The following is a 12817-nucleotide window of genomic DNA, read 5'->3' as shown; positions in this document are numbered from 1 at the left end:
CATATGACAATACACAAAGAAAAGTGAGACAAAGGAAAGCAGTTCTTTGGGGTCAGAAAGAAATGGTGAACCATATGCAATATTTAACATACATGGAACTATTTTTCTTTCCTCACAATTTTTCTTGATTAGCAATTTACTGTTCTTACAGCATTGAGAAAATAGATAGGGTCGGGCTTGCCAAGGGACATAAATATAACTTGCTAATCTTGGTTTTGTTTTTTTGTTTTTTGTTTTTGCCCCAAGACAACAGGAGCTGGTATTCAAGCCAGCAAAGGAATGGGAGAAAAAAGTAAGCTTCCCGCAACTTCTGAATGATATAAGAGCCAAGGTGTATTTCCTTTTGCCATTCCTCTTAAAACTCCAGAGATACAACTTTCTAGTGTCATTGAATTGGGTCAATGGAAGCCATAGTGTGCTGCCTTTCAGATCTGGAAACCTAAGGGAAAAACAAGCAAATGAAATAACAAAAAAATGAAGTAAGGTGGAGGTTGTTTCTCAGACTTTGCAGTACTGTGACTTCCAAATGATCTGTGGTGCCAGAATCTGTGGCAAGCCTCCCTATTTATGGAAAAGTCTATTTATTAGGTATAAGGTTGAGGAAGAAATAAAGAGGCCTATTTTTCTGTATCTTCTCTCTGAATATTATTAAACAATGATCAACCTCATGACTTCATAAAGTAACATATTTTCCATGAAAATGATAAAATAATCAAATTGAAAGCCACTTTTTAAATGAAAAAAGGAAGCTTGGTTAATTTTACATAGTTTCTGAAAGCTGGATTTTGTTTTTGAGATAGCCACTCCCTTCTCAGCTTATATTTACTTTGGATTGACATTTACTACATATAGGCATAGCTGTAGAAAAGTTTTATTTTATCTGCAGCTTCAGAGTAAACCTTATAGTTTGTACTTATAAAGAAGGATTGTTGTCATAACTTCTACCCACTCTATTGTTTGAGACCCAGGGCAAGTTCAACCAGGGACTAACAGCATCTGATTAGAAGAAAATCTGAACTTGCAGCCAAATGAAAGAGAAGCCGAGAGAGAAAAGCTCAGATCAAACAACAAGCGAAATTGGGATCTTTTCCAATACCACATTGTTTATAAAGTACATTGAGAGGACATTTTTCTTGCTTCAGCAGCTTCTCTTCATGATGTCATGTCTTCGCTGCATATTCAGTCATAGTCTCACTGGGGCAACAAGGGAGATTATAACTTTTTAATAGCAGCCAGATGTGACAAGTAGAGTGAGATGGTTATTTCCCAAATTAGGGTGCCTTTTTTCCTTCCACACACCCCATCTCCCCAGGCTGTCTTGATCCACAAAACTCATTGGATGCTATCCATCCTGATAATTGTTCTATCATCCATTCAACCTAGAACAAATTGGTGGTGCTGGGGAGAGTCCAAGCAATACTTGCATAAATCACTTCATCCTCTTGATGCATATCACTATCTTGACATAGCTATACCAGAGCCTCTGCTCAACCTTTTTATCAAGATCACCCCAACCATCTGTCTAGAAGACAAGCAAAGATGTGAAAATGGTGTAGTAAGACTGATAATTCCTTCAAATCACTTGCCAAATGACTTCAGAGCCATATAGTATCCTAAAAATCCCATTAAACCCAGGCTCTCAGTTTTTCATTGCTGTTTGATTGCATTTGCACTCAAATTAACTTACAGCCTAACAATGTATTTTTAAAGTAAAAAATACACTGCAATTAATGATATGCATGGGCAACTGCTTACCTCAGGACACATACATATATGTATACTTGCATGTATATACATATGCATATACATATACATACATACACACACACACACACACACACACACAATTCAGAACCTATAATACTACATATGCATATGTGCAAATGTTATATAAATGCAAAATATAAATATTATATGCAAACTGCATATAATGTTTATGTCGTAAACCACCCAGAGAATGCGCTAAAGGACTATAATATAGAAGACTAAATTCTATGCTATACACACACACACAAAGAGGAAGAAGCAGCTTTAAGCATATTTGATTTAAACTTTTAAAAACCTGCTTTATTAAAACCACAGGAACTGGTGGAATTAGATTCGGAAGTTTCATTGCCACAATTTTGAAAAATAAATCTCATTCCAGCTGGTTCTTACATTGGAAAGAAAGTCTGCAATTGGTAGGACTGAAATTTGCCAATAGTTCAGATACTACAGTTTTACCCTGGGGAGGAAAGCATATTCCAATCATCATGTGACTCATTCAAAACCTCTCATAAAGCATTCTCAATGAAACTTATAACAAACATTTCTAATCAAAACAAGCCTTTCTCGAGTTCTGATTATATCATATAACTGGCCTGTAGCTTAAAATATTTTAGGGCATTCTTGTTGATTGCATACATTTAGGATTGACAACATGGGATTTTCTTGATATTCTTCGGAAATTGAAGAACATCCTAAACAGAAATCCAGGCAAGGCTTAAATTTTATATTTTGATGATAAAATGATTCTTGACTCTTGATGAATGTATCTTTTCTTTTATGTACACTGAGAGCATTTGCACCAAGAGAAATTCCTTGTGTGTCCAATCACACTTGGCCAATAAAGAATTCTATTCTATTCTATTCTGTTCTATTCTGTTCTGTTCTGTTCTGTTCTGTTCTATTCTATTCAACAATATTTTTATTTAATGGAGTGAATTATTTTTCATTTATTATGTGTATCAGTTATGTGTTTGTTTGCTTTACTTAACCACAGTGATAAGTTTATATTAAATTTTGGACTTTATTTTCCTAGTTCTGTTATCTCACCATAACAAAGTACTCCAAAACAAGTGCTTTGTTTCTGGAATAGATATAAATAGAACCGTCATATCAGAGTCAGAAGATTTATTTTGGTTAATTACTCGTCCAGGAACACCTTAAATAATCACTGTCATTTCCAAATGGTAAAAATCCAGATGAATTAATTAGTTCCATCTCCAAAGTCAAACAAGAATTTTCCCAGTTAATTATTCAATAACCAGCCTTACTCCTGTGAATAAAAACAGGACTTAAAATTCATGTAGCCAATAATAATTAGCTAGTCAAACTAATTGCATTCTTGATTCAAAAATAAAGCTATCAGCTGCAAACACCATATTAAAAAGTAAAAAGCTAAATCACTTTTGAAGGACAAAAACAACAAAAGAATGCTAATAGTAACTAGTATAATGTATTACTATCTAAAATAGACAAAAATAACTCCATCTGTCTCTAGCACAAACTTACAGAGAAAGTTATAGCTTCTGTTCCTCTAAACCAGGGCTGTGAAACTGCCAGCCTGTGGTCTAGATGTGTCATACGCTGGCTATGCCCAGGTTTCGCCTGGTTTAGCAAAGCGGGGAAAAGTCCCAATACATCATGTGGCACCGCCATGACGATGCTAGTTTGGCACCCTGCTCTAAACTTAAGTACAAATGACCAAGGTATTGCAGTGATATGGAAGAACCAGCCCCTTGCCAACTGCTGGGGTGTGAATTCTTCCTAAGTTTAAGATTTATAAATATAGAAAAACTATACTTAGAAGCTGTTGTCCACATCCTTCCTTCTTTGTGGAATGGCAAAGCTTTTTTCATATTCCACTGATACCTAAAATTCCTCTTCTGAGAATCAGATTGGATGATCTACTGTAGTTTTTCTAAACTGTGGCTAATTGAAGATGGGTGGACTTCAATTCCCAGAATTCTCCAGCCAGACTTGCTGGCATGGAAATTCTGGGACTTGAAGTCCACCTTTCTTCAAGTAGTCAAGATTGAGAAACAATGATCTACTGTACTGAACTTTGCTAACATTGAATGGATTAACTCTCTGAAGTACAAGAGGGGTCCAGAAACCATACTGTATACTTTTTGAGCTTAGATCTGGTAATTAAGATCAAACAGACAATCTGTATCTTTTGCAGTGCTAGATTCTAAGCTAGATAGAAACATGAGCTGATATTTTTCTCATTAAAATACATTACTGTTTCAGTCATCTACCTCTATAAAATACCCTTACTTATGGGATTATCTATATACAATCATACTACTGGATAAATAATAACTTTGGAAATAAAGTCTCCACCTATTTTCTTTAGATAGACTCCTTACCTCAGGAGTGAGCTAGCAAGTGAAATAGCACTGATATGAATTGCCTGGTTATCCTGTTCCCAGAATGGACAGACAAGTATTTCTAAAGGGCAGAAATGGGTGACATTACCCTCCATTAATCCCACACTTACGGTATCTTCAAAGTGCTGCAGCTCATGTTTCTCTAATATGCTTACTTTTCTGTGTTATGTTGCCTCAAATGCTCCTCTTGGCTTGGACTAGAGCCTGTCATTTGACTGCAGAGTAGCCTCAACAATTCATTGCTTATTTATTTATTTATTTATTTATTTATTTATTTATTTATTTATTTATTTATTTATTTATCTATTTGTCTATCTATTTATTTATTTATTATTATTTATTATTTATTTATTTATTCTTGCAGAATAAGGACTGACCCTTTAGTTAAATCAGTGCTTATGTCAGGGTTCCAAGTAACAGCCCATAGGAAACCAAAACTCTATGGCAGGGTTCCTCAAATTATAGATTTATTAGGCATATCATATTGGAACAGCTGGTGAAAACCCAAATCTGAAGTTTCCCCACCCAGTTCAAAATCCAAAGTTCTTCCCCACGTTACACACAGCCATCACATGCCCCAATCAGGTCTCCCTCCCCATCCCAGATACCTCCCATCCATGCCCCTCCAGGTGCTGGTGGGAGTGTCCCTGGTTTACAGAAGAAAGAATGTTATTTTGTCTACATATTCACCTCAGCTATCTCTACACTCCCTTCCCTTTCCCACAGCTCCAGCTAGCCTTGTTGTTGCAATCCTGAAGATGCTCAAAGATAGCTCCAGGATTGACAGCTTATCAGACATTCTAAGGTGTTCCATACCTTCTTTTATCAATCTGGCTGAAACAGCAGAGTGGTTAAGACCTTCACTCAACATAAAGAAAGTTGCTGATCTGGCAAAAACATTTATTTTTTTGTCATTGATTATAAATACTTTTTTGCAGATGATTAGTTCTCCCTTAAGCTTTTTTAAAAATAAGTCCACTTTACATTTTATTGTTTTTCCAATTACCAGAAATAATTTTATCTCCAGATTCAAGATAGCCTATGAAAATACTTCACTGAAATCTGTTTAAAACTATACAATAAAGTATGATGCATACACATGCATACTAAACTCAAGGCTCCCAGGTAAGCATTAATAATTAGCAGCCACGGTATGGTATTTGAAAGAATGTCCTCATGTAGCATTTTTTCCTTTTGATTTTAAATTTGAAAGTTCATTCCATAATATGAAGACACTACTGATCACAATTTAACACAGGGACAACCTTAAGTCAACTTGTAGACATAAAAATAAAATCCCATGCTATGGAATTAACATTCTGTCAACAAGAAGTAAATAACATAAAACCTTAGAAATGACAGTTTCCACAAGCTAAACAAAAAATCAGTGAGATTAGATCCAAAACAAAAATGTGGAGAAAGATTGAGTCATATTCCCTTGCACTAGAAAAGTATCAAAGCTCCCTTATATTTAATGCTGTTAAGATATAATCTTGAATATTGTGCCCAATTTGTTGCACCAGAACTAAGATTTTCAGAAAGAAAATTAGGGAAGAGGCTTCTCTTGTCAGAATTCTCTTGACTGTTTCCAGAACTGGAAGTCTTTTGTGAAGTGATTCAAGGAGACTTTTCTCTGATCAGTTTATTTCAAGAAATAAGAACGACATTAAAAAAGAATTCGAGTAATTGTCTATTGTTACTGTTGGCCCTCTTTTTCCTATCTGTATAGTACAATAAGCTTGATGCAACATATCCATTTAGGGTGTGCATGGGAATTTTATATTTTACTCACAGTTCTTGAGTCATGTATTGTTATACAAGTGCTAAATTGTGCTCTTTGTTCAGTAACTTCATGATATATCATATGTATCATCATTTTGACATTGGAGCTTATCATGAAATGTGCTAATTTGAGGCCTCCCATTCGAGAATAAATTAAAGGATTTCCACTTACCTTTTCTTAATTGGAATGGACTAGACTTATTTAAGAATGCCTGCATCTGACTTGAAAACAGATTTTAGTCTAAAGAAGAAAAGGAAATGAAAGATTGGAAAAGATTCCATGGATGAAAATCCTAAAGGGGAAAACAACTCAAGAATCTTGGGAAACTCTAAAAAGTATGATCATAGAAGCCCAGACCAGCACAATACCTCTGAGAAAGAAAAACAAGAAATCCAAGAAGAAACCAGCATGGCTGCACAAAGATCTCACTAGCAAATTGAAAGAAAAAAAGGACAAGTATGAAAAATGGAAAGAAGGACATAGAACTAAGGCAGAATATCAGCAGATAGCCAGAATCTGCAAAGACGAAATCTTTGAGCTTTTGAGCAAAGGCTCAGAACAAACAAAGACTTGCAACAAAAGTCAAAGATAATAAAAAAAGTTTCTTCCAACATATAAATAACAAGAAAAAAATCAAGGAAACAGTCAGTCCACTAAAGAGAGAAGATGGCAAGAAAGTAACAGGCAACAGAGAGAAAGCAGAACTGCTTAACTCATTCTTTGCATCCGTCTTCACGCAAAAAGAAACTATAGGTCAACCCACCAAAAACATAACTGTAAAAGACAGACCAGAAATAAAAGTTAAAATAAACAAAAAAATAGTAAGAGAACACCTGTCTGATCTTGATGATAACAAATCACTGGGGCCTGATGGATTACATCCCAGAGTTTTAAAGGAGCTGGCAGAGGTCATCTCAGAACCACTGCACCATATCTTTCAAAAATCCTGGAGCACCGGCGAACTACCAGAGAACTGGAAAAGAGCCATCTTCAAAAAAGGAAAAAAAAAACAGACCCAAGAAACTATGGACCAATCAGCCTAACATCAATACCCGGGAAGATACTGTAAAAGATAATAAAGAAACAGATCTGCCAACATCTAGAAACAAGTAAAGTAATAACTAGCATTCAGCACGGGTTTGTTAAGAGCAGATCATGCCAAACCAATCTTATTTCATTCTTCAACACAGTGACTAAATTAGTAGACCAGCAAAATACTGTGGGCATAATATATTTAGATTTCAGCGAAGCATTTGACAAAGTAGACCCCAACCTATTTCTTAGTAAGCTAGAAAAAAGTGGAATAGATAGGACCACCACTAGATGGACTCACAACTGGCTGGCAAACGATACTCAACAAGTAGTCTTTAATGGGTCTAAGTCTACATGAAGGGAAGTAAGCAGTGGGTGCCACAAGGTTCCGTCTTAGGCCCAGTACTCTTCAATATCTTCATTAATGACTTAGATGAGGGAATAGAAGGGGAACGTACCAAATTTGCAGATGATACTAAGCTAGCAGCAATAGCTAACATCCAAGAAGATAGGCTCAAGATCCAGATGGATCTTGATAGACTAGAACACTGGGTCATATCTAACAAAATAAAATTCAATGTAGAGAAAAGTAAAGTCCTACACTTAGGCAAGAAAAACCAAAAGTACACATACAGACTGGATGAAACCAGGCTCAAAGCAGTAACTGTGAAAAGGATCTTGGAGTCTTAGTGGACAACCAGCTAAATGTGAGCCAGTAGCAGCCAAAAAAGTTAAAGCAATCCTAAATTATATTAACAGAGGGATATAATCAAGATCAGGGGAAGTACTAATACCACTCTATAAAGCCTTAGTAAGACCACACCCAGAGTACTGCATCCAGTTTTGTTCACCACATTATAAAAAAGATATTGAGACTCTAGAAAAAGTACAGAGAAGAGCAACCAGGATGATTAGGGGACTGGAGGCTAAAACATACAATGAACGGTTGCAGGAACTGGGCTTGGCTACTCTAGTAAAGAGAAGGACCAGGGGAGACATGATAGTGGTCCTCCAATATTTGAGGGGCTGCCACAGGGAGGAAGGGGTCAAGCTATTTTCTAAAGCACCTGTAGGCCAGACAAGGAATAATGGATAGAAACTAAACAAGGAGAGATTTAACCTGGAAATAAGGAGAAACTTTCTGACAGTGAGAACAATCAACCAATGGAACAGCTTGCCCTCAGTTGTGGGAGCGCCATCACTTGAGACTTTCAAGAAGAGATTGAACTGCTATTTGTCAGAAATGGTGTAGGGTCTCTGCTTGGATGGGGGTTGGACTAGATGACCTACAAGGTCCCTTGCAATTCTGATTATCTGTTAAATCTGAATATGCCAGCATTCTTCAGAAATATGAAGGAATATCTGGAAGAGTTGGTGCAAGACAAAGGAGAATCATAGCGTAATTATATGTTGGCCAAAAAAAAAAATGTGAACAGCAAGGGCAATTTGGAGAAGGAACCAATTATACAAAAGAAGGGGTCTTCTTGCTAATTCACTTAAGCTGTACATTCGTGTATTGAGAAGTTTTTAATTTAGTTTTCTGCATTGGATCAAAGTCCTAAATCACACACACCCTTTTTTAGCATAATGTATAAATCCAGACTGCACATCATGTTTTAAATTGATAATTTTGCTTAATTTTTTTACGTATGCTATTAATAAATTTTAAGAAACTTATACCAGAACAAAGACATGAAAAGCACAGTAAAGTAAAAACACCTATTAAGAAAGCATGAGTAAAATATTATGGAAAAACTTTTGTGATCTATTCTCGCCTGCCCTTCCGTTTGTACCTCAACTGCTTACCACAGTCTAAATATTCATATTGTACACCAAATGTGGAACATTGAGGTTTATTGCTAATGTCTGTTGAAGTCATTTCATCTATTATTTTTGATTGACCTCATAACTTTTTTCCTAAAAAACCATCTTCCAAATGTCTAATTTGCCTTGTTGTATTATGTGTACCATATAAAGAGCCAATCCTGTTTAAATTTGGTTAGACTTTTATGGTGGATATACTGTATATTGTCAGTTTTGCCATTGCTTCATACCCTCCAGTTTTGATCTCCCAATCTTGTATCATCAGGAAAACTTCTTTTTTCTATTTTATGCCAAATTCATTCTTACAGCTGTCAGCAGGTATCTTAGTAAATGGCAATATTTTTTTATTTGTCTATTCTGGAATTATAGCTCAGAGAAATATTTGTGGTTTCACTTCAAATTTTACTTTTAAAATTTGATCAATAGTTTGAGGCATTTCTTTTTACTATTTTTGAGGGTTTTTTTTACATCTGATAAAATGTCCCTTCTTGGTTGTAGCATTCCCAACATTTATTTTATATGATTTGTTTAACATGGAAATTATTGAAGGAGTTAAATACCATCTGTAAAACATTTTCTACCAATTTTCCCTTAAATTGTAGCTTGAAGTAACAATTGTAATAAATTATGGAAAGATGTAAAGCAAGATCTTGAAAGATGGAAAAACTAAAACTTTCTTGGCTAGACTATATCACGACATTAAAACTAAATATTCTATCAAAGATGAACTTTGAATTCCAAATAAGTTTCACAAATCACCTTGTAGGATTATCAAAGAATAATCAATAAAGGTAATCCTTGATTGACAACCACAATTGAGCCCAACATTTCTATTCCTAAGTGAGACATTTGTTAAGTGACTTTTGCCTCATTTTATGACCTTTCTTGCCACAGTGGTTAAGTGAATCACTACAATTGCTAAGCAAAGTCAATGAAGATGTCAAGCAAAGTCAATGGATATTCGGATGTTTGGCTCTGGCAACTAGTTCAAATTTCTGATGGCTTCAGTGTCCCGGAATCATGTGATGTGAGACCTTCCAACAAGCAAACTCAATGGAGAGGCCAGATTTATTTAACCAACATAGTGGTTGCATCACTAGTGGTTAGAGCAGTTTTGGCTGCTCCTCCCCTCCCCACCCACTCCCTCCCTCCTGGGCTTACATTCCATCCAATTTACCTGCAGTTGTTCTGACCCAGGCTTCGTCAAACGTATTGAAACACAATACGTTTCAAAAGCAAAACCTATTTTAATGCAACACTGGGAATTACTTTCATTTCCAGCCAGAACTCATTATACGCAGTTCCCCAAGCCCATGCTTGTCAGTGCTGAGGAATGCTGCCAAAAACAGAAGTCTTCAAAGTAATTAGAAAACATCCGAAGTATCAGAAAAAAATCAACCAGAATACGCAGTTTCAAGAAGATTGAATCTAATTGAACTGCATTGCTTTGTCATTGAGGTCTGACTTTTATCCCTTATGAGAGAGGCAATCATCTCCCAGCCTTACTCCCATGTCACCTCTTCTGCTTCAGCTGCTCTCACCTTCTAGCAGCTCTGCGTACACACGCATTGGGAACAGGCTCCCCTGAGTCCTCTGCTTCGCTGCTGCCAGACTCCAAAGGCTCCGAAGGCAGCACCCCACTCTCAGGTGGCCTTGGCCCCATCCCTGCATCGAATGCAGGACTTGGGGTGGGATTCTATTGGTTCTGACCAGTTATCGGTTCTAACTTTCTAAGCAGTTCAGAGAACTGGTAGTTAGAAGAAGTCTCCTTTTGCTTTTTTTTCACCCTTATTATATTCTTGGCAGTATGCCTAGACTTACTTTTCTCCGAAGGAGGAGGTTTCTTTTCCTTTCCTGATACTTTCTTAAAGGGGAAGGGTTGTTTTAAGCTCCCAACACTGCTGTTGGGAGGAAATACTCCCCTGTAAATACTTCCAGCTGGCATTGAATGATCAGCACTTTGAAGAAATAATTGAATTAATGAAGCAGAGCTGGAAAGAAGCTTTTTAATGACAAGGAACCAAGATGAATGCCATTCAGCAAGGCTTCTTGGCTATCTAGAAAGATTGACATTCAAACGTAAGTTCACATACCCTTTCTGAGTTTTGGTCTAAAACTGGTTTTTGGTGAAGTTTAATTTTGTGCTTGATGATGTTTAATCCTGTGTTTATTGATGGGGCAATGTTCCCTATTCAGCTTTGTTTGGAAGGAAAAAGATTAATCTCTGTTCCTGAACAGAAACTGGTTTGAGAAATCTGGCTAGTTCCTGTATCTATTTGTTCTAGTAATTGGTTTGACAAGCAACAGCTACTGTTGTGATTTAATTATTTGTATTGTGTTTGAATTTTTTCCTGCCTCATGGTTTCTTTTTCTATCTGGGGAGGGGGTCTTCCTTCACTGCTTTAGTAGTATCTGGCACTGTCCTTTGGGGTGTACTTCCAAGAGGCAGGATTCAAGCTCAACACTGATTTTTTTACTGCCTTTCTGGTGGACATGTGACCTTTCCTTAAATCTGGATGATTTGCTTAGGATATCTTGTGAGGTGAGTGAGACCAGCTGGTATCTTTAAGTGGTGCAAATGGATCTAAGGATTGCTTTTCCAAAGTGTCCTCTTTTTGGACAGCTTAAATGACTCTCTGCTAAAGGGTTTCACTTTATGAGCAAGAATTGGCTGCTGATAGTTATTGCAGTTTAACTATTTTAATTCCTCAAGGTGCTCTGGCACCTTGCCAGATTTGTAACTCTGGCTTGCAGGTATTTTTAATCTAATGATTGGTATTTAGGGTGATATTTTGCAAACAAAGAATCCTTTTGTATTTTTGTATAGGTAATCCTTTACTTACAACAGTTCATTTAGTGACCATTCAAAGTTACAGTGGCACTGAAAGAAGTGACATGATCGTTTTTCATACTTACGACCATTGCAGCATCCCCACTGTCATGAGACACCAGGCGAGGAGAAGTGCCCTTTGACATGCGTGACATTGAGTTGGCCCTGTCCTCCCAGTCACATGACCACCAAGCCACACCCACCAAGTAAGCCACAGCCACAGAACCAGTTGTTAAAAATTTTGAATCCCACCCCTGCGCAGGACCCTCGTCCAAGTCCTCTCCAGACTCCCTGACTGCTGCCCTTTCTTCCTCACTGTCTGACTCCGCTGCCATCTGCACTGGCTGCCGGCAAACCACAACAGCATTGTGCTTTCATCTAATTTTTGCTAAGTTGCTATTTTTCCTTTTTTCCCCCAACCATCATCTGTTCTGACTATCAGCTGTTCTGGGATATTTAGATTAGCCAGAAAGCAGAAAATTGTTGGATTTCTTGCTTTCTAGCTAATCAAAAAGCAGAGCTGAACCTTCCTTAGGGCTGAAGCTTCTATTTTCAGTGCAAACTTAGTAGTAGATTGCAGAAAGGTAAATCTCTGAGTGAATCTGTGATTCTGCAACCAACTCAATCTGCCTGCCTGCTTTGCTTGATTTTGGGTAAAAGTTGCTCTTTATTAAATAAAAAAATCAATATTTACATGCATGGTGTGTTGTGAGTTACTTTTGTAACTTTGCTTGCAAGCAAATTTTATGGGACATACTCAGGCAGCAGATTGCAGAAAGATAGATCTCTGAGTGAATCTATGATTCTGTGAGCAACTCAATATGCCTGCCTGCTTTGCCTGATTTTGGGTAAAAGTTGCTCTTTTTTATAAAAAAATCAATATTTATATAAATATTTACAATATTTACATTCAAACCATGCCCACCCAGTCATGTGACCACCAAGCCACGCCCAGTCATCAAGCCATGTCCACCTAGTCACACAAATTAGGCCACACCCACAGAACCGGTTTTTAAGAAATTTGAATCTCAACCCTGGTTAACAGATAACAGATAATCAGAGTTGGAAGGGACCTTATAGGTCATCTAGTCCAACCCCCACCCAAGCGGAGACCTGGTTATAAGTCATTTGCCATTTTAACATCTAACAGTCATTAAATTAACAGTTGTAATTCATGGACTAACTGTACATTTA

At 36.9% G+C, this 12817-nt stretch overlaps 2 long non-coding RNA genes across 5 annotated transcripts in view; one reads left to right on the top strand and one right to left on the bottom strand.

The window, feature by feature from the left end:
* LOC148125412 (uncharacterized) overlaps positions 1-10569 on the bottom strand; it is a 61023-nt gene extending 50454 nt beyond the window's left edge. For both annotated transcript variants that reach the window (XR_015744088.1, XR_015744087.1), the window contains exon 1: positions 10335-10569. This is a non-coding gene — a long non-coding RNA (uncharacterized LOC148125412). The remainder of the gene's footprint in view (positions 1-10334) is intronic.
* Positions 10570-10676: 107 nt separating this feature from the next.
* Positions 10677-12817, top strand: part of LOC148125410 (uncharacterized) — a 108543-nt gene continuing 106402 nt past the window's right edge. For all 3 annotated transcript variants that reach the window (XR_015744081.1, XR_015744084.1, XR_015744080.1), the window contains exon 1: positions 10677-10872. This is a non-coding gene — a long non-coding RNA (uncharacterized LOC148125410). The remainder of the gene's footprint in view (positions 10873-12817) is intronic.

This window comes from Pseudonaja textilis, chromosome 6 (assembly GCF_049901715.1).
Source record: "Pseudonaja textilis isolate UNSWEBS1 chromosome 6, rPseTex1.2, whole genome shotgun sequence".
Lineage (NCBI taxonomy): Eukaryota > Metazoa > Chordata > Lepidosauria > Squamata > Elapidae > Pseudonaja > Pseudonaja textilis.
This window is presented reverse-complemented; position numbering and strand designations above follow the sequence as displayed.